This window comes from Apus apus, chromosome 12 (genome assembly GCF_020740795.1).
Source record: "Apus apus isolate bApuApu2 chromosome 12, bApuApu2.pri.cur, whole genome shotgun sequence".
In the NCBI taxonomy this organism is placed as follows: Eukaryota; Metazoa; Chordata; class Aves; order Apodiformes; family Apodidae; genus Apus; species Apus apus.
In genome coordinates this window covers 4,922,517-4,940,821 of record NC_067293.1, presented here as the reverse complement: position 1 = coordinate 4,940,821, position 18,305 = coordinate 4,922,517, and the positions used below count along the sequence as shown (strand labels likewise).

At 54.8% G+C, this 18,305-nt stretch overlaps 1 protein-coding gene across 3 annotated transcripts in view; it reads left to right on the top strand.

Annotated features, from left to right (window-relative positions):
* Window positions 1-1,562: 1,562 nt before the first annotated feature.
* The window catches only part of FRMPD3 (FERM and PDZ domain containing 3), a 49,556-nt gene continuing 32,813 nt past the window's right edge, over window positions 1,563-18,305 (top strand). For all 3 annotated transcript variants that reach the window (XM_051630076.1, XM_051630078.1, XM_051630077.1), the window contains exon 1: window positions 1,563-1,601. The gene's annotated coding sequence lies outside the window, so the exon portion shown is untranslated. The remainder of the gene's footprint in view (window positions 1,602-18,305) is intronic.

The following is an 18,305-nucleotide window of genomic DNA, read 5'->3' as shown; positions in this document are numbered from 1 at the left end:
ACATCCTGTGCCCTTTCCTATGGTAGATAAATCTGAAGAACTCTCTCAAGCTGAGATGTTGCAAGAGGTTTTTGGGAAAATAGCGGTGAAATGGAGAGCAAGGGATTGCCAGGATCAGGCATGATTTCCCCAAGGGCTCTGGAGGAAGAGCAGCATGGAGCTACTGAGCTACCAACAGGGCCAGGAACCTGCTGCTGAGATGAGCAGTGGCAGCAAATGAACAGGAGGCAGCAAGTCTGACTGTGATTTTTTTAAAAAGCTTTGAGCCAGGAAACCACAGGCAGGTACAGCTTCTGTGCAGAGCAAATGAGTTGCTTGGAGGTCTGGGAAATAATAGAAGTGGAGATTTGGAAAATGATGTGATTGCAGTCAGACTTTCAAAGGAGGAATCTGTGGCTTGCAAATCTATTAACATTCTTTCTTGAGGATGTAAGGCAGCTAATAGTGTACTTGAATTCCCCAAATCCATGGTAACCTTCCTCCCAACCCTCGTTTCCTGATCTTTTCATAAGAAATGCTCACAAACCTCTTTTTGTGCATCAATAGTGTAGTTTCCTTAAGAGCTTTTGTTGGATATTTTTTTTCCTTTCCAGAATGGGAGAGAAGTTACTATGGAGTTACCTGCAGATGGGCAAACAGACAATTCCATGCGTTTGGAAAAGAGGATGAAGAGTAAGGCACCAATGTTTGCACAGCATACATGATGTCTAAAGGTAAATAAAAATAACAATAATAATGAAAAAACAACAACAACAAACCAAACTAGAAAGCAAACCAAACAAAAAGCAAACCCAAACAAGTAATGGAGAACTGCAGAAGGCTCTCATGCTACCGAGTGAGAGGACGACAAAACGGCAAGTGGCTTTGAAGGAAGTGCCACAGGCAGAGGGGCTTGCAGGGGCGGCAGGGCAGGCACAGCAGTGGCTGTGAGAGGGGCTGGTGCTGGAGGAAGGAGCAGGTGCCGCTGCAGATGGGTGCCGGGGGGGTGTGTGGCTCAAGCACCCGACAACAACGGAAAGGCACCCAGGCTGCTCGGACGGGGAAAGGGAGCAGAGCCGCTGAGACCCGCTGCCTGCGGGTCTGCCTGGGCTGTCTGCTGAGACGTGGGGCCAGAGACGGGAAAGCAGCAGGAGGGAGCGGAGGGATGCGTCGGCTGGGGCTGGAGCGGGCAGCGGGCAGCAGCGCTCGCCGCGGGGGACGTGAGGATGTGCGGGCGAGGGGCTTCTCCGGCAACCCCCGCTGCAGCCCCGCTGCCCACCGAAAGTGAGGGCCCAGCAGCGTCCGGCAGGCAGAGGGGGGCAAGGCCCGCGGCCCCGGCGGGGCGGGAGGAAGCGCTGGATCCCGCCCCGCGCCCCGCCCCGCGGAGCCGCGCACAGCGCCCGCCGCCGCCGGCCGGCCGGGGGGAGCGGGCAGCGCCGGGCCGGCATGGCGGGGGCGGGCGCTGCGGGGCGGCGGCAGCGGGGACGGCGGGCCCCGGCCCAGCGCTGAGGGGCGGCCATGGGGGCGGCGGGGGGCTGCGGCTGCTCTGCCCTGCCCGCCTTCCGCGCCGCCCGTCTGAGGCTCCGCAGGGTCACGGAGGGAGCGGCGGCGGCGGGACCCAGGTGAGCCCGTGTCCCCGGGGGCACGAGTGGTGCCCGCCGGGATCCCGCGGAGCATCGGCGGCAGGGAGACCTGTCGGTCTTGCGCTCCGTCTGGGGAGCTGCCGGTTGGCGGGAGTTGCTGCCTTCCCCCGGGGATGCGCTGGCTGGAGAGAGGGGATTGCGACGAGGCGGGAGGCCTCGCCGGCTCCTCCCCAGCACTTTCCGACACCCTAATGCCGGGCGGCTCCGTGTTTCCCGCGGCGTGCGGGAGGGATGACCAGCTCCCTGGCCTCTGGGTGCCCGATAGCCGTCTGTAGCATGGAGGTACTGGGGCAGAGCTCTGTCTCGTCCTCCCCTGAGAGCCCACGGCACAGGGTCAGCTGGTGATGCGCGTGTGGCCTTTTGCAGGCACCAGAGTGGTGATGGAATATCCTCTTCCCAGCTGTCCCACTGCCCCATCTCTCTCTTGCAACCTCAGTGGTCCCTGGACGGTGTATCTGTGGGAGGTACATGCCGTGATGCACAGGAAGAGGAACCTGGTTTGAGGGGCTCACATGGTGTGAATCAGATCAGTGCTGCTCAGCACTGAGGTGTCTTTTGCCATTCCAGGGCTCCCAGGCAGGGCAAGGCTGTGCAGAGAAAGAGGGGTGCAGGGGAGGGAGCTCTGCCACTGCCCCCCAGGTCACCTTGGCGTGCTCCTGGGTGGTGACGTTCTTGGTGTTAGCCCAGTGTCGTGGAAGTTATCACAGATCGTGGTTGATTGAGCTGAAAGAACAGAGACAAATCCATTTTAGCTTGAGGCTTTTTTGGGTTGTCTTCCTCATTTCACTGTTCTAGAGCAATTTGGATGGGATGTTTTCCTCCCTGTCAGCAGCAGGACTTGCTTTTGGGCAAGACCATTTTGAAAACATTTCTTTCTCTTCCCTCATTACCAGCAGTGAGCTGTGTGCTGCCTTCCACCTTCCCTCAGTTTCCCCAGGTCGACAGGGGAAAGCTGGAGGACAGGAAAGCTGGTTTGCACCACGGCAGGCTGGGCTGGGTGTTCTTATGCGTGAGACTGCCTCGAGGGCAAGAGAGGCTCCGGGTCAGGCCCGAGGGAGGCTGGACCTGTGGCCGGGCTCTGGGTGGAGGGCAGGGGAGAGCTGGTACTGCCCCTCTTCTGAGCAGAGACCCAGGCGGGCTGCTTCCCTCTGCTTAGCAGCCGTCCCTACTCCCCACATGCCTGAGCTGCTGGCATCCATGTCGTCCTGCAGCAAGGAGCTCACGCTGCACCTGAGCGGCAACCAAAAAAAAATCTTTTTTTTTTTTTTTCTATTTTCAAGAAGGTTCTTACTGCTTCACCGTGTCCCCCCCAGGCGTTGTCTGCCCAGACAGTGCCCTCTCCCTGTGCCTTTCAGCACCGGCGTGTGGCTGAGCCTGCAGCCTCCCGCTTTCTGGTTGCTGGGGGAGGACCTGCTGCCGTGCTCGCCCCCCCGTCATGCTGAACGTCCCCCCACCATGCTGAACGTCCCCCCACCATGCTGAACGTCCCCCCGCCATGCTAACATGCTGGCTGCCTCCTTCCAGCGCCGCTGTCCCCACACAGGGGACGAGCCGGTGCTTGCGGCTGTCAGCAGCTGCCGGCTGGAGCCGGTGCACCGGTGCAGGGGTGCGGGGGGTGGGCAGCGGGCTCGGGGGGCTGTGTGTACCCGGGAGAGCCTGTTGCTCGGTGGGGACAGCTGGCTCTGGGGTTGTGTGTACCCGGGAGAGCCTGTTGCTCGGTGGGGACAGCGGGCTCCGGGGGTTGTGTGTGTACCCGGGAGTGCCTGTTGCTCGGTGGGGGCATCAGCCGAGAGCCGCTGAGCTCCTCGGGCTGGGCGATGCTGCTGCAGGAGCCCAGCGGGGGAAAGCAGCAGCCCCCCCCGGGCACCCCGAGGGTCCATCTCCAGGAGCATGGCTGCTCTCCTGGTTTGGCAGTCCCGTGTGCCGACTGCCCGCCCGCTCGGCACGGCAGGAGCCACCATTGCACTGCAGCGCTGCTCCCGAGCCCCTGCAGCAGCCCCAGCTGTTGCAGCTTGTACCTGTGTGAAGTCCCCGATCCCGCCCTGGGCACCAATGCTGCTGGCTGCCAGCAGCTGACTCGGCTTCCCGGGAGGCTTTCCCAGCACAGGGGAATTGGGATCGCTTGATAAGGAAGGCACTGTGGAGCAGATGCAGCGCCACATCCTCTTGGTACAGTGGTGGGTAGGGGGAGAGCATTGGGAAGGCAACGGAAACAGGCTCAGGCTTGGTCCTTCAGCTCTGTAAGCCAAGGAGCAGGGTGCTGGAGATGAGGCTGGGGAAGGGAAGAGGTGCCACCTGATGAGTTAGGATGGACAGGGACCCATTGGCTTCAAGCTTCCTGAGGGAGAAGGGTGGCCTGATCCTTGCAGTGAGCAGCAGTGTGCTGGTAACAAGCTCTGGAGCTCATTTCTGTCTTGAGGTAAGCTAGTTGGAGCCTTGAACTGAAGCCTAAAAGCATAAAGCCCAGTCTAGCACAGGAGAAGTCCCTGAGTGGGAAGCACTCAGGAGATAAGGTGCTGTTTGCACCAGCCACCTTCATGTTTTGCTTTACTGCCTGAGCTTGTGTGAGCTGACCTGCATGCTGGGGGACAGCAGGAAGCAGAGCTCTGGGACTTGACCAAGGCTCTTCAGAGCTGGAATTTTGCCTCCAATAGCAGCCCCCATAATGCCAGGAAGATGTTTTTGTGGTTCGCTCAGTGGTTGCTCCCTGGCATTGAAGGACAAAGCCTCAGGCCACAGTCCTTTCCCATTCCCACTGAAATCAGCACAAGACTCTCATCTGATTTGCACCCGTGAGTTTAGCACCAGTTGCTGTTGGGTTGCTCTGAATTTGAAATTGGGGGACAAAGACATAGATGCACATCAGCCAGGGAGAAACACTCAGGAACATGGAAGAGAATGTGGCACCTTCCCTCCTCAAGTCCTGTAGCTTGGGGAAGTGATGGCCTTGGGCACTGTGGGCTGGAAGATGCCCTGGATTGTTGAAGGACTAATCTTTTTTCTGATTGATCCAGCTTACCTAAAACAGAGTCTTCTTCCGTGGCTCCTGCTGGGAGTCTGTTCAGATCCTTGCTGTTGGAGGGCTGGAAATCTCTCATCTGCCAGAATATTATCTGTTGGCAGTACAGTGGCAGTCTGTTGGCATGGCAGTCATGTCCTTTGGTTTCAGTAGTGCTTTCTCTTCAATGTCATTCTCCCTTGAATGCTTGTCTTCCACAGGAAGGAAAGGGATGGCTCCTTCACAGTCTTCCACTATGAGCCTGGGTGAGCTCTGCTCATCCTCGGCTCTGACCGGTTCTGGTGAGAGTTGACCTTTCCCAAACATGGAGGGCCAAAGGTGGGTTGAGGGAATCTCTACATGCACCACATCAGAGGCTTCTCCTGCAGCCAGGACAGAGACATGGAGGCCAGGAGCCACCTTTGAGGGTTTGCCAGCCAACATGTCCCTTCAACCTGCTTGAAGTGATGATCAAAACATCAAGGCTGTGTGTGGGTTGGTAGAGGAGCATCAAATCTGGCACAGCCACAGCTGGGCTCAGGGAACACAATGTCCAAGCTTTAATTTGTGTATGGCACAGTAAGTGCTCGTACGTGTTCAGATGGACCTTTCCTTCCTCAAGGGAGCACAGATTCTCAGCTGTGTAACAATCAGCGTTTCTCTGCCTAGCCATAACTTGTGGTCCCTGCTGGGTTTAAGACTCTAGTCTCAGGTCTCAGAGCTGTTTGGCAGTGGAGTTGCATCCCCCTTAGAAGATGGGTCCCTGCACAGCCCTGTCTTGCTGTAGCACACAGACAGATGGTCCAATCCATCCCTGCCTACACAGCCTGAGCACACAGGACTGATGCCCAGTGCCACTGGGAACGCTTCTGAGCTCCCTTGCCATTCTCTCTCTCTCTTTCAAATTAATCAGGACCTGGCCTCAACAGCCAGTCAATAGTGAGATTTATCTCTTAAATAGCATTATTGATTGCCTAGGAAGCCTGGTTTTGTATTGATAGATGTGTACACATGCAGACAAGCCCTGTGCCAGGTCCCAGTGGTGAAAGGCACAGTGTAACGTGCAGAGATGGCTTGTTGCAGTTGGGGACGTGTGTGTGTGTGTGTCCATCTGAGGGAGATGCAGTTCCCCGTGGTAAAGCAAGGTGAGGCACCTCAGGGTCTTCAAGTACGAACCTTTTCATGTCTGTCCAGCATTTTTATGCTGCCTTGACCACTCTTGAGCTTTTGCCCCTTTCTTCCTAATATGTGATGTTGCAATGCAAAAACCTCTGCCATCTTGCATTGCCTCTTTGTTTGCAGGTTGGGTGCTGTATGTTCCTTAGGAGAACGCATGCAGGTGTCTGCCCACAAATGGTGTGGTCACCTCAGAGGTCACTGGCCCTGCAAGTATTTTTCATTTGGGAGGCTTAGGATAGGTGTGCAAAACAAAGTCTGCTGGAGCATTACCTGGAGGAGCTGGTTGGAGAGGAGGATGGACAGGACGGGCTGGACCTGTCCTGCCAGGGCAAGGTTTTCTTTGTGTGGCTTCCTGAGCCGGCGGGCTGTGAGCTGTCCTGTGCGGGGAGCACGGTGCTCAGCTCTGATGATGTGGAGCTGCGGGAGTGTGCCTGGGGGGGCTGCCGTGTCTGCTGCTGGAAAGGCAGAGCTGCCGCTCCCGAGCCGTCTGCCTCCAGGTAACGGGGAGCGGGTGGAGGAGTGCTCCCGTGGGCTGGGGGGCTTCGCCAGCTTCGACTCCTTGGAGCTCAGAGTCCCCCAGCAGTGACAGAGTGCTTGCAGCAGCCAGAGCCGTGGCACTCTGCTGAAGCCCCCGTTGCCTAGCTGCCTGCACGCCCTGCCGGCAGCACGGTGTGGGGGCAGCCCCTAATGCGGGGGTGCAGGGGCGTTGTTAGCACCGTAGGAGAGGGGCCGGGGGCTGGAGCTGAGTGTGAACCAAGCTGTTGTGTTGGGCAGCGCTGCTAGACTCCCCCTGAAGCAGCTCCGTGTGCTGGGAGCCTGCCTGCTCCGTCCTCCAGGGTCGTGGAGCACAGCCAAGGTGCAGTGATGCTCGTGAGAGGAATTGCAAAACCTTGTGCCAGGTTTGCTGTAGCAAAGTTCAGGCTGTGGCCGTTCTGCAGCGTCCCTCTCCCCAGCCTTGCCTGGGGCTGGGAGCCCTGCAGCTACCACAGCAGAAAGCCCTGCTTGCCTCGCTGTGTGTGCCCACACGTGCACACTCACCCCCTGCGGTGTGACAGAGCATGGCCCCATGTCCCACACCTTGCCCCGCCTTGTGTCAGGCTGCACTGCCTGATGCTCTGCTCTCTCCTGGGATTAGCTGAGCCTGAGGAAAGCAGCAGCTGCCGTGGCACAGGCAGCTGAAATGGCACAGCTCATCCAAGGGTCAGATTGCTGAAGCCTGGCAGATCTTGGGTGACCTGTGTGTGTGTGTCACTGTTCAGCCAATCAATGGGCATAGGAAGGTCTTGGGTGCTGTCATGCCCATGTGTACGTGCATATACGTGTGTGTGTATGTGTGTATGTATATATATATGTAGCACTACTACTGTTTGGACCCTGTTTTTCCAAGCCATGCCTGCCCACAGCACACACCCAGACACCTGATCTTAGCAAGCCAATCTATGCAGGGACCTCGGGAAAGAACAGTTGGGGTTTTATGAAGCTGGCATAATTTACAGCTAAAATAGCACACCAGAAATATGTCCAATCCAATCTCCTTTGTAATCTTGTTTTCATTTAAGCCTCCAGGGTGGTTGTGGGAGATGTAAGGAAAGCAAACTGCAAAGGGAGTATATTACCAGTGCCAGGGAGATTTGCGTGAGGCTCTGTACCAAATGGCCTCAATTTGCAGAGGTTAAAGCTGGCTGTGGTGCTCCCCTGCTTGAAGTGACATCTCCTGCTCTAACTGGGAGCCTTAGGCTGCACATCCTTTTGCAGATGGCTCTGTGGTGTGCTCAGGACCATCTATGCCATGGAGCCATACCAATGCCAGCTCCTGCCACCAGGCAGAAAGGGTGATGGTGATGCTTTGGTGACCATCATGTTTATGTTGGCCTGGCCTGCTCACCAGGAAAGGGAATGAAATGATCTTGCTGCCTCTGCCTTTGCGGGTTGCATTTCTCTTTAGTTTTCAAACCACATATTATCCCAGATCTCCTGCCAATAGCAGGGAGTGAACTGATAATGCAGCTGCTATTAATAAAGCAGCGTTGTTACATATTCATATCAATCAGACTTCTAATTTCACAGGATTTTTGGTTTGTTGTTTTTTTTTTTAAAAAAAAAGGCAGTGCCTCAGCAGGGCGATGGAGGAGGGCGTCAGGTGAGATGCTGTTGGAGATGCATCTCACCAGCCTTGGCAGAACCTGCTTCCCTCATGTTTCTTCTCTTGGGGATTTCCACACTGAGCTGGCCTTGGGTTCCCCACCCTTCCTTCTCCCTGGCAGCGTGGAGCTGAAAGATGGGATCCCAAAGGCAGTTGTGGGATCCCCAGAGCACTGTCACTGCAGGGAAGCCCAAGTGGTGCGAGACAGGGGAGTGCTGGATCCAGGCGGGTGGGTTGGCAGGAACAGCTCGGTGCTCTTCTCCATTTTATATAGAAAATTTCACATATTATGTAAATCAAAAACTGGAAAATCTGGTATAAATCTGGGATGCATGTATGCTTGTACAGCCATTAGAGAGGAAAGTATCCCACAGAATCCTGGCCAATGGGTAAGTATACTTACACTTCCATTCCTGCAACCAAACATACTTTTTGTCATTCCTACAAAGGTGCTGTCTCCAAAACTGCAGCAGCATTTCATGGCAAGCCATAAACTGGAAGAGATACCTAATTATTCATAGAGGATCACGGAAGTGTCAGTAAATGACTTCACCATTAAGGCTGTACCAAGACTTGCCTGTAAAGTAAAACCCTCTCTCTCACTTCTTAATGATTTAATTCAATGTCCAGATTTAGCCAAATAAATCTTGCAAGGCCGAGCACATTTTCTGTGAACACTGGTCTGGAAACTCACCCTCTGGCCAGGAACGTTTTGAAATATATCGATAGGATTTCTGAGTCCTCCAACAAGCCCCCTGGTCTCTGAGCCTTTCCTGGCTTTCTTGTGCCTGGTGCATGTCAGAGCTGCTCCCATCTCATCTCTGCTTCCTCTGGCTCCCAGCACATGCTGGGAAAGGGAGCATGGTTGTGCTGCCAGGTGCTGGCAGCCCTGGGAAGCAGGTTGGCCTTGGTCCCTCCCAACGGTGGCTTTCGGTGGCTGCAGCAGTTTCCAAGCAACTCAGAGGCTGTTGGTCTAAAAGGACTCTTGGTAGAGACATGTAATGTATTAACTGGAGCTACTGAAAGGAGCAGCAGTAAAAAGGCTGTAGGAAGGGCAGCTGATGTGGTAAAGCCAATATCCTGCCATCGCTCAGTTTGTGCTTTAACAAATCTGGAGGAACATCTCAGCTGAATTGCCTGTAGAGCCTGGCAAGGCTGCAGGCAGCTCTGGTTCCCAGCCTGCTCCTCCCAGTGCTGCAGGCTGGCTGGGTTCAGGGCACTGCTGTCCTGCCAGCTCTTCAGCTGGGGGCTGGAACAGATGCAGAGGATGCAAAAGATGTGGTCCCTGCCTCAAAGAACATGTGTCTTGGGCCTCCATCCAGCTTTGGGACCCTTTGGGCAGATCTGTTCCCTGGTGTTGCCCAGCTGTGGCATAGCCTACAGAGAGTCTTCTGCTCATCAACAGGTGGGAGAAGGTCCCTGGGTGGATCAGGTGGGTGCATCTCCCTGTGTGGATATCCAGCCTTGCTCCATGGCCAGCCATGCATTTCCTCTCTGGAAGCTGGGCAGGTGGGGATGAGATCCACCTCTCCTTGTGTGCAGGAAGAAATTCCTGGATTTTAGAAATACCATTGAGGCACTTCAAATCCAGAGATGGATTGAATCTGGGTCTCCACCTGCCCTGCAGCACTGGAGAAGGTTCTTCATTATCTCTGGCCAGACAGTGCTGGCAGTGAGAGGGGGTCACTGGTGCTGCCCACAGAGACATTCGCACTAGGGTCTTGCTGCTGCCACTGGCTGCAGGAGGGGCTGCTGAGCTGCTGGACCAGCACAGCCAGTGCCCACACTGCTACCCTCAGTCTGCTTGGTATCCGTGCGTGGGGACGATGCAACGAGCATTCCTGCTGACTTATGGCTTCTTCTCTCCATGGGGACAGGAAATGTCATCGTGTGGCTGGCTCTGCTGGCATTTACTGCATCATGAGTTGTCCTTCCTCCCTGTGCAACGTCAGTGAGACTTGGTGTGACTACCACCAGGCAGGCAAGCGTGGGCAGGGCAGTGTGCTGGGAGCTCAGACCTCTGTGAGTCTGGTGGCTCCAGTGATGCTGTGGGAAGTGGTTGTTCCTGCTCAGGGATGCTGCGTGGTTATGGCATGGCAGTGTTGTATCAGCTGTCCCCATTAACACCAACCTTATGCTGGGGGAAATGTGGTGGCCAAATGTGAAATGGTGCCACCACTGCTGTGCTGCCTCACAGCCCTTGTCTCATGTGCATCAACCTCCATCCTTCCAAATCAGCATATGATCCTTCCAATGCTGCCTTGCTTGCAAGGCTGAAGTTGCTGTCAGGGTCCTCTGCCACCAGCCACCAGGCTTGTGGCCCACTCTGCCCTCAGCAGTGGGGTAGCCATGCTCACCCCCATGGCTTTGGGACCAGTTATGCAGCCCCCTTGAAGGCTGAGGGCTGTAAGGCTGACCCACAGTGGCAGCAGAGAAGGCTTGAAGAACTCCAAAGCAGTTCGTCAAGGAGAACAACCAGAACTCGGGAACATCAGGGAAGAAAGGGGTCACACTTGGGACCCTCCTGCAGGGAGTAGCAGAACAGACAGGTGACCCAAAACTGACCAAACACAGTGTTTCATCCCACACGTGTCATACCCTGTATAAATCTGAGGAATCGTGAGGGTCAAGCTCTCTTCATCCATGGCCAGTGTCCTGGAAGGGCTCTGTCCATTCTTCTGGCTTTGATCCCAATTTGTGTGTTCCTGAATCTGTGTGTTCCTGCATCCAGCTCCCATCTGCTGCTGACTCCAAGAGCCCAGTCTGGGATTTCCACAGGGCCTGTCCTGCAGTCTCAGTGGTGATGAGATACTGATTTTGCATATATTTGTATATCTTGCATGATTTCCCTTTTCATCAATCCTGTTTCATTAAAGCTGTGTAGCTTAGTTTCCAACCTGTAAGTCTCTCTCCCTTATTCTCTTTCCTTTCCCTTTCTGGGAAGGGAGAGGGATTAATAGAGAGCATCTGACATTCCTTGGATTGCTGGCCCAGTGTTAAACCTTGACACCCCACCTGTTGAATCAAGACTCACAGGTCCCTCCTTAGCCCTCCCTAACCAGCTTGCTGTGGTGGCTGCTGCCATCCCAGCCCATCCCGAGTAGCCCACATATTTTTCCCCATCCTTGTGCTCTTGTTGCCTCTCTCAACACCTCTGCTCCCTGTGAAGCCAACTCTGGCAAGTCCAACACCTCAGGCCACAGCAGTGAACACCAGCAACCCAGGGGCACTTGCAGGGGGAATGGGAAGCAGTGGGATGCCCCACTCCATGCCCAGCTTGGGGCATCCCAGCAGCAGCACCTGAGCTTCTTCTCTGTGCACGCTGGGTCTTGGTGGACAACTGCCTTCTCCTTCTGTGCCTCAGTTTCCTTATTCTTCCAAGGGGACTGATAATAATGGCTCTGAAGTGCTTTGGAAGGAAAGGGCAAGGCCAAGTGCTGTCTCTGTCCCTGGTGTGATGGTCAGTGGGCTGTGGTAGCTTCCTAAAGCCCTTCTGCCCAAGGAGGACCCTCTCCACATCTTGGTGCTTTGAGGAGACGGGATGCAGTTCTTGGCTAAATTAATTGTTCCACACAGCTCCTTTCTTTCCTGCTCAGCATTCAGGGAGCATCATTTTGGTAACCAAGATATTTGCATAATCTGTATTTTGTGGCAATTGCTCCTTTTCAGAAGAGGTGCTTATTATCCCATGGATTTTGGAGGAGTTGTGCTGTCTTTGAGGTCAGGTGAGGAGGTGATCCCTGAAGAGGAGTAGCTGGGATGCTGCCCTGTGGCTCAAGCTGAGGAGGCTCAGGGGAGCTTTGATCTGCTGCAAGTTCCTTCCTCACCACATGCCTCAGTTTCTCCTTAGCCCCAGAGCCTCCAGGCTGGAGACTGTTTTCTCATGCCATGTGCCTCCATGCAGAGGGGCACGGCATCTCTGTCTCTGCAGGAGCTGCCATCCCAGGGCTGCTCCCTCTCTCCCTGATGCTATAGTATGGAAAAGCAGCTCCTGGGAAACACTTCCTGGTGCTTTAGCAGCTGCCAGAGCAGCAGAGCAGGGCAGGAGGCATGGGTTTGTCACCCAGCCACAGGAGATGCTGCTCAATGGGGACACCCTGGCTTTCTGCCTCTGCCATCGTGGCACCCAGGGGAGCAGAGGGTCCTGGGGGTGAGCGGTGGCTGGTGCCTGGCGTCCCTGCGAGCCACCCTCCCCTGCCCAGCAGTGTGACTCACTCCCCAGGCAGCATCTCCCACGCGACAGCGTTTCCAAGAGACTGGGGAGATGTCTCCCAACAGCAACTGCTGAACGTGGAGCCTGGGTCCTTGTCCTCGGGGCTTGGACATCCCCCCCTCCCTGCCACCGAGGAGCGGTGGGAAGTGGCCAGAGTCCTGCTCACACCACCCGAGCCTATAACCACCAGGAAGGAGCAGGGTCCCTTGACAGCAGCAGTTCCCAGGAGCAGATGGGTGCCCCTTTGACTCTCTGCACAAACACACACACACACACACTTGCTGTCGGGCTCCTCCTCTTCCTTCAGGCTCATCCCTAGGCTTCCCAGAGCAGAGTCTCAGGTATCGAGTCTTATATAAAAAATATTGTATTGAAATGATACAGTGGAAAACCAGCTTGAGCTGGGTGCCTCCAGAGAGGGACCCAGGACAAAGGAAGCCCTGGACAATTATGCCCTTACAATCTATGCACTTGCCCCTCACGTGCTCTTTATGCATTCTTCATGTGCCTTTTTGGTCCAGTGGTCTGGGGTCTTCTAACACCTTACTGGCATCTTTCCCTGTCTCCAGGAATGCCATTAAGTGTTCTTATCTCGTTGAATTGCAGCTTCTGCTCATGGTTGTAGCCTCCTTATTTTCTGGTTTGGGCTGCTGGTGCCTCAGCTGGCTGGCAGAGCATGGGAAACTAAAAAGTCCCAGGCTTAGGATAAACATTACATGGCAAGAAGTAAAACATCAGTGTGTTATCAACATTGGTCTCATAATAAATCTGAAACACAGCACTGTACCAGCTACTGGGAAGAAAATGAACAGCCAAAAGCATATCTAGGTGAAAGTACAGAGCTTCCAGACTATGGCTTCAGCAAAGCTCATGCTAATGCTGAGTGATTGACTCTGAGCAATTCATTCTGTTTCAATATTCCTGATTTCAGCTAAAAGACCAGTATTTCTTAACAGTGGCAAACTGGGCAGCCTGCGTTGGAGTGGAAAGCAGCAAAGCCTGGTCTCGCCCAGCACTGGCAAAGGTTGGAAGGGCTGGGAGGAGGCAGCTGCTTGCCAGCTGGGATGTGGCAGTGAGCAGGGGAAATGCCCAACTCCGAGGGCTCGGGCATCCACAGCCCTGGAGAAGGAGAGGCAGGCAGCCAGCTCTCTGCAGGCTTGCAAGCTGGCTCTTGGGTTTGCTGCCCGTTAAGCATGGGGAAACAGCCTGTTCTGGTCTTGAATTATTTCTGTATCTTGCTCTTTTGAAGCCCATGTGTGTTGCCTGCAGGTCCTGGGCTGCCCGTTGGTCTGGGAAACCAGCCTGGCTTGCAGTGCAGAGGTTAAACCATCCCTGTGCTCCCTGACTGCAAGAGAGAAGACAGCACGTCCTCTTCCAGGTGCCCGGGCAGTGTTGGTTCTGCCTGAGCTGACTGCTAAGCAGGGGCTGAGGTTTCTGGCAGCACTGCCTGTGGTGATGCTGAGCTGTGCTGTGCCCCATCCTGCTCGGGGTGGGAATGCTGTGTCTGTCCCTGCTCCTCTGCACCCGCATCGCTCCCGGCACAACCCTGCTGTGCCAACTCTGCTCCTCTTTATTGCCTGCTCTACCCTCAGGCCTTGCTTCTGCACTGCCATCAGCCAGACAGGGGAGGCTGCACCTGCCCCAGCACCTGTTGTCTCCCTGGCTGTATTAAATGTTGGTTTATCTGTATAAAATATCATTTATCTTTCTAAAGGCTGGCAGGAGAGTCTGTAATTGCCATTGCTCCAGTGGTGCTGGCCTCTCTCCCTGCTAGTTTGAGATCCTCTTCGGGTTTAATCCCCCAGGAACTTCATGTTGCCTTTGCAGTCCCCAGAGAGTATTGCTTCTAAATCCAGATCCCAGTGCTGGTCTCCCTGGTAAGCCATTAATTCTCTTTCCCATCAGCAGGATGCCCACTTGTGGTCTTCTTCTGGACCTCCCCATGGCAGTGCTCCAGCTGCAGGGGCTGGCTGTGTGGGGCTTGGCTGTGGTGGAGTCCATGCCCTCTCCTCCTGGCAGTTCTCACCTGGCCCCAGTGCCTGGCTCTGGAGAAGAGTCCCTCCCATCCCCAGGCAGCCAAACCCAGAGCTGGGTGATCCTGGGATGCTGCAGCAGTGTTTCCCCACATCCTGCAGAGCCCCTGCTTTGATTCCTCCCAAGGGGAGGAGGGTGATACGTCCCATACAAGGTAGGACTTCAAAGCACTTTGCACTCCATGCTGTGCCTCAGAGACCCTGTGGAACCCATGGAGGTTTCTCTCTGCAGCTCCCCTGGGGAGGCTGCACTGGGAGAATCTCCCAGGCCGTGGTCTCCCACTGGCAGAGGATCCTTTCTTCAGGTTAGACAGAGGATGCTTTGAAGTGATTCAGTGCTTGGTTGGTTTTGTGCTTTTCTTTTTTTTTGCCTCCCTTTGATAGGAATTGTATTCTGTTGGTGGAGCAGCTGGTAATTCTCCTCCTGACTGCTGCCGCGTCACCTCTGAGCAGCTCTCCTGAGATTCCTCTTTTCACTGGCTGTACAGAGAACTCAAGCAGAAGAGCTTTGGGTCTGCTTCTGCTGTAACCCTACTGATTAGAGAGATGTTTCTGAGAAGGCATTAGATACCTGGTCCTGCTTGGTCCTGCAGCACCCCCACCCTGTTAGCTGCAGTCAGCCTGGAGGTCTGTACAGTCACAGCCAACACAGCACAGCGTGTGCTTCACTGGTGCTTAACAGCATTTCAGGAGCTTTCCTCAATCAAAACCCTCTGGTCCCAGAGGAGATCCAGACCTGAATTGGGCAAGGAAAAGGATTGTTCCCCAGAGAGTTTGGGCCATCCTGGAGCTCTGGGTTCCTCCAGAGAGGGAGAAAGATCTTGTGGCTGTGGGAGAGAAGCCAGATGAAGCTGGATGCTCTGGTCTCAGCTTCCGTGCCTTGGCTCTGTAAGAGGAGCATGCTGGGGTTTGCTTCATTTCAGCTTTTCAGAAGAGATCTCTGTGGTAATGCCTTCCCTTGCTACCTGTTCACACTGGATGAGATCCAAGTTAGATAGTCTCTGCTAACGCTGATACTTGCCTGTGTTTACCTGCCCCCGGCAATGTTCTTCCCAAGGAGGTGTCAGCAGGGATGTAGGCACTTGTTCAACACAGGGTCCTTGTGGAAATGGCTTGAACTTCAAGTGTGCCAACCACAGCTCCTGCAGGCTCCTCTGCTGAGAAGGTGGCAGTTTGTTACCCAAGCTTCAGCACAGGCTGCTTCCCCAGGAATCACTCTAGTTGGCATGAAGAGCAAGAGTCAGGTATAACAGCTGTGGGTCTCCCAGTCACAGTGTGATTTGGCAGCAGAGCCTTGCTTCTGCCTGTCCATGAAGGAGCTGGGACAGATAAGTCTCAACCTACTAGTCCCACTCAGAGTGTAAGTGATTCCCACAGCCACAGCTCCAAGGAGAGTGGGAAGCATCTCTCAGTCAATAACTCTGCATCTCTTCTTCAGTGGCCCTAAACCTTACTTGGAAACAGCCCCTGTTTGGGGTCTATGACTGACTTTCTTCCAGGGTGCCCTTTAGTTTGGTGGCCTTTCTTCCACCTGTCCTGGTGGCCTTCCATCCTTTGTGCTTCACTGCATAGGGCTGCTGTGCAAAGGATTCCCTTCCTGTGACAGTTTGGCTACCACAGCAGTCATCACTGAAGGCCAGGGCTGGGGCTGAACCCACAACCCATCACTTCATGACCCTTGGCTAGGGAACCCCTCAGCTTTCCCAGATGGATGTCCATCCTAGCCCCAGGATAGGGCTTGTGCAGCTGCTGTCTCCCCATGTCAACAAGCTGCTGGCAGCCAGGAGACACTAAAGACCAACTAGCTCAACTGCTGAGAGCATTTGATTGTTGTTGTTGTCATTTTGATTACCTATTTTATAGGCTAGCAGAAGGATTTTAATCTGGGCAGTAGAATAGAAATTGGGAGAAGCTGTTCCTGGAGCTCACTGTGCAGGTGGTGGGGGCTAGTGTCTCCTTGTCTGTGTTTCTGGGAGGTGATTTCGATGTTCTCCACCGAACGAGGAATGTCAGGGAGAGGCATTCCTGGCCTGGCCTTGCAGGACTGCAGCTGCCCTTTTGTTATATTCATGGCCCAGCTGGTGTCCAAACAGCTAGTGATGCTTAACCCCAGCCCACAGCTGCCTGGAGCCCATTGCTGCCTCAAAGCATCCATCTGAGCAGGCAGGAGGAGGCACAGTGAGCTCCCAAGGCCAAGCTCTCCCTCCCACTTCTTGTGATTCAGGGCAGACAAAGTCATCTGATGTGTTCCTGCCAGTGGCTACAAATTGACATTCAACAAAAGTGCCAAGGTGACAGCTGTGGAGCCCACGGGCAGTGGTTTCACTTGCAGATGAGGAGCAGCACAGACCCTGGCTCTGCCATGTTCTCGGGATGCTCCTGCAGCCGATGGGAAGGGCCATGGTGGTTGTGGGAGCTGCTGCTGTGCAGTCCCATGTTGCAGCTAATGCTGTGGGACAGTTTGACCAGTCCTCTTGGGACAGCCAGAGCTGACAGGCCACCTTCAGAGCTGTCACTCTCTGACTTACACACTATGGTGTTTATCATAAACAGGCAGCGTGGATAACTCTTTCCCACAGTGTTTAAGAGTGAGAAGGGCTGTGGTTTTATTTGCACATCCTCAGTCCTGTGTTGATCAGCAGAGAGATGGAGCTGGTGAGGGGGAGAGCAGAGGGAGGGGGAGGTCTAACATCCCCCTGGTCCAAGGAAGTGATGCCAAACACCTCCCTTAGAAGATTCAGGACTCTGGCAGGAGCTGAGCATTGCCATGCTCTGCTCCAGGACTCACCCCTGCTATCATGGACAAGCCCAGGCAGGTGCTTGTGGACCCGTGCCTTCTGTTTCTCTGCTCCACTGGGTGCTCTTCGTGCTGTCCAAGGGCAGTGAGGCTCCCAGTGTTCAAACTCTTCCACTCTCAGAGAGAAACAAACTGGGAACACACACAGCAATGCAGAATTACCAGGGTGTCTGGAGAGGCAGAAAGCTGGAACAAGATGGGCTCTGACAGCTGATTTCAGGAGGTCTGTGAGAGCAAGCAGTGTGTCAGCCATGCACAGCTCATCCTGCAAAGCATCAGCCCCTGTTTTGCCCAGCTGCCTTTTAGCACACACAGCCTGTCAGTGTCTCAGGAGCTGCCCTAGCTCTAACTGTCCTGGCCATGAAGTCCATTGGGTATAGGTGCCAGGGCAGCAGCCATGGGCTGCTCCCTCTTTGGGTGGCAGCTGAGCAATGGGGACACACTGGTCCTGCAGCGGGGCTGGGAAGCAGCATTTATTTCCAGGCTGAGTCACACTGGTTGTGTCTTGTTCCTCATTGAGCCCAGATATGATATTCACTCAGCAGAACTGAGCTCATCATCCATCTCTCTCCACCTGTCTGTTGGTCTGTCCATCCCTCCCAACTCCTCCACGTACCAGCAGAGTAGCATCTTCAGAGAAAAAGAAAAAAATCAGATCTCTGCCTGAAAGATTTGGGTTGCTCTGCAGGGCTGTGAGGTCAGGAAAGCAAAAGCTGGTGCTTGCTATGCAGAGCACGGAGCCAGCGTGCAGGGCAGGCAGGTACTTCCTCATCTGCAGCTGCAAGGGCTGGCTTTGCACTGGGGTGGGGGCTTCTCTCCATGGGAGGGTGAACGTGGTGCTACCAGGGCCAGAAGGGGCTGGCAGGCAAGCAGAGGAGATGAAGACATACTGAGCTCCTGGGTGGGACTCACTGTCCTCCTTTCTGTGCAGTCGGTGCTGTGGAGGGGGACAGGGCACCCCTTGCTGTTCTGTCCCCCCCCTTGCCAAGTTGTCTTTGCTCAGCTGCTCTGTGCCCAGGTTATTTTAGCTTCGATCCAGCTCTGAAATTGCCTTGGCTGAAATTCTGCCTCTATTGTTTTCAGTCTGCAGGAGCATCTTTGAACGTGTCAAAAAGATGAATGGGAGAAAAGAAGAGGGGGAAAAAAAAAAAGCAAGCCAGAAGGGAGCAGTGCAGTGGGGAGAGCCATGCTGGCTGTGGGCTCCCAGGGCAGCTGGCTGCTCCAAGCACACACTCCTTTCCCCCTCCTCACAGCCTTGCCCCCTTCTCTGCAGGGCTGAGACACCCTTCCATTCATCTCTCTTCCCTTAGCACCAGCCCT